Source organism: Arachis ipaensis, chromosome B06 (genome assembly GCF_000816755.2).
Source record: "Arachis ipaensis cultivar K30076 chromosome B06, Araip1.1, whole genome shotgun sequence".
In the NCBI taxonomy this organism is placed as follows: Eukaryota; Viridiplantae; Streptophyta; class Magnoliopsida; order Fabales; family Fabaceae; genus Arachis; species Arachis ipaensis.
In genome coordinates, this window is record NC_029790.2 from 119,474,636 (window position 1) to 119,477,572 (window position 2,937).

Below are 2,937 nucleotides of genomic sequence, written 5' to 3' on the forward strand. Positions count from 1 at the left end.
AATTTAATAGCAACTCTTACTCCTAAATTCTTAGTATTTGATTGTATGAAAAATTTTTATGCAACTAAATCTGATTTATATTCTCTATCTATTGCTTGTGAAAATATTAATTTTAAATGTCATAGTGGAATAAAAAGAAAATTTCAAACATATTATCTAAATATTTTTGTTAGCCTCATAGATGTAGAAGTGTTGATGAAATTTATTTTGATTTTATTGTATGAAAGAAAGTTGAATCTCAAGCTTTCTTGAATATGTTAGACAGTCCTTTATTTATTCCTACTCATACATAGATTGATATTTCTATGAATTTTCTGCTAGGTTTGCCTAAGGTTAGAAAACATAAATATATAATTATTTTGTTTGTGGATAGATTTAATGTGACGATATTTCTAATTGCGAGTCAAAATATAACAGATTTCACATACATTGCTGAATTGTTTTTCAAAGATTTTGTTTATGTACTAACTTATGCTAGTTGTAGGGATGATCAAATTTTTCATGTTAAGAGTGTTATTCTTTATAACTCTAATATTTATAACTCAGTTGGTTGTTATCCTTGTGAATCTTTGAATGTTTTTAAATCTTTGACTATTTTAAAATTATTATTTTTGCCCTTAAGTAATGGTGTTATTTTAGATGATGAAAGTAAGGTTGAAAAGATTGAACTTGCACACATGAAGGACATAGCCACAATTTAATGGATAAAGAAGATCCATCAAAATTAAACCATAGTATTTGAACCCAAAGATTGGGTTCAGATTCATTGAAGGAAAGAAGATGGTCCACTCTAAGTGTTGGACCATTCCAGGACAATTCCAGCAAGAATAATTTTCTTGGTAAGTCATCTGGTCTAGTTTTGTTTAGTGTATCTAGTTTTTCTCTTTTTGACATATATGCAGATTCAGGATGAATCTTTTTTAAGAGGGAGAGAATGATACGTGCTCAAGAGGGTATTTGTGGTATTTTAGAGCTAAAAGGCAGGATGATAATCTTGTCACGTTCAAAGAGTTGAATACTAGAAGAATAATACCATGCCGATCTTGGACATCAAAGAGACCAAGAATACGTCTCAAAAAAATAGTAGTGCTAAAATAGCGGCAACTCATAAGGCTCATTGGGCTAAGTCAGGACAACAAGAGACCCAACAATATTTTTCAAGTCTAGTGAAAGACACCAATTTAATATTTATTTTCGAATTTTTTAGGTCTATGTTTAGTTTATTTTGTTATTAGGGTTTATTAGAAGATTTGATTTAGTTCTGATTTACTTAGTAGTATTTTTAGGAATTTTAAATTTAAATTAAGTTATTTTATCTTTAGAAAATTTATATTGAGTCATCTTATCCTATCTTGTAGGCTAATTGGTTAAGAGTCTATTTAAACATTTTTCGTCAGAAAATTTACACAACTTTTAATGAATAAATTTTTTTAGGTGCTAATATGCACGTTTTTTTATGTGTGATCAACTGATGTGAGTGATTTGCTTTACTTGTTGCATGAAGAAATTTGAAGGATCCAACCTATGGTAATTCTTTAGTATTAGTTCTTTCAATTTCATCCCTCTGATATGGGTTGTCAAAGATAGGTTCTTTGAATATCTAGTAGAAAAAATTGACCTAAGTTGCTAAGAACAGATTTCTAAGAGGTCTAGTAAAAAATTTTTATCTATTTTTTTAGATTTTCGCGGTGTATCTTTTCTTATTCCTTCTAATTTTGTTCTTTGTTATTCCTTTTAATTCATATGTATCTTTTCTTATTCCTTCCTTATTCTTTCTTACAAAATAAAAAATCTCATTCCACCCTAATCCTCACCTCCAACCCCTATTTGTACCATAATCCTAACCCAATGTTATTTCTTCCATTTCTTGCTGAAGGTAGAACTAGCTTTTCAAAAACTCCTTCATCATCCTCCTTCCTTCTTCTTTTAAGGAAAAACTAACTTCTTGAAAACTCTTCTTCCCTACTCTAAGTATACTTCAGCTCGTGATTCAATTCTTCTTGCCATCATCAAAGGTGAAGGGATCCGAGAGGGTTCTGTCGGCATAGACCTTGCAGGAATATTGATGAGACTCAACTGATACAAACGTGAAAATAGTGATAGTTGGTGAAGAAAGAGAAAGGAATTTGTCACTGCTGTTATCATTTTTACTTTTTACCCTTCACATCTGTCACTTTTTCTTCATTACTCTCATATAGTGATGAAATGAGGATGATTATATTAGATGAACGATCAATCATATACGTATGGATTAGATAAAAAACGATCGAATATGAGAGAGAAAAAATTGAAGTAGCATTTATTGTTGAAAAAGACAATAAAATTTCACTTTAAATAATTTGGACATATATGAAAAAATAGACAAAGTATTTAATTAGAATAGTCAATTACATAAAAAATAGACCAATAATAGTTAAAGACTAAAATAGACTTAAAAAAAATCTTATGTTATGTGATCAAGCAAAATCTATGTATAAATGATTCTATTACAAATATCATACATAATAAGGAGCAATAACGTTTTGTTGTTTAATTTATATAGCCAACTTCATTTATTAGTAGAATAAGACTTTAGTTGTTATTGTTGTTATTTGAGCAATTATGTTTATCTAATCTTAACGTGCAAGTTTTATGGCGCCTATCAAGCAATTGGCCGTTAATTATATACAAGAATTATTTACTGATGACAAGTGGTTTGCCCAATAATTGGTCCAAAGTTTCTTTAATAACCAAATTTCAAATAGTTAAAACAAGGTGTGAATATAATTGTTTCCCCACTTTTCGCTATTGATAAATCAACATTGAGCAGAAAACGAGTTGGTTAAGTAACATATTTGCTACAACGAGAATAACTAATTAAATCAAATCTTATCCCTCAAGACTGAATAATTATTATTTCCAGATTCACAAAAGACATTGAGACTTCTTAGTCCGCGT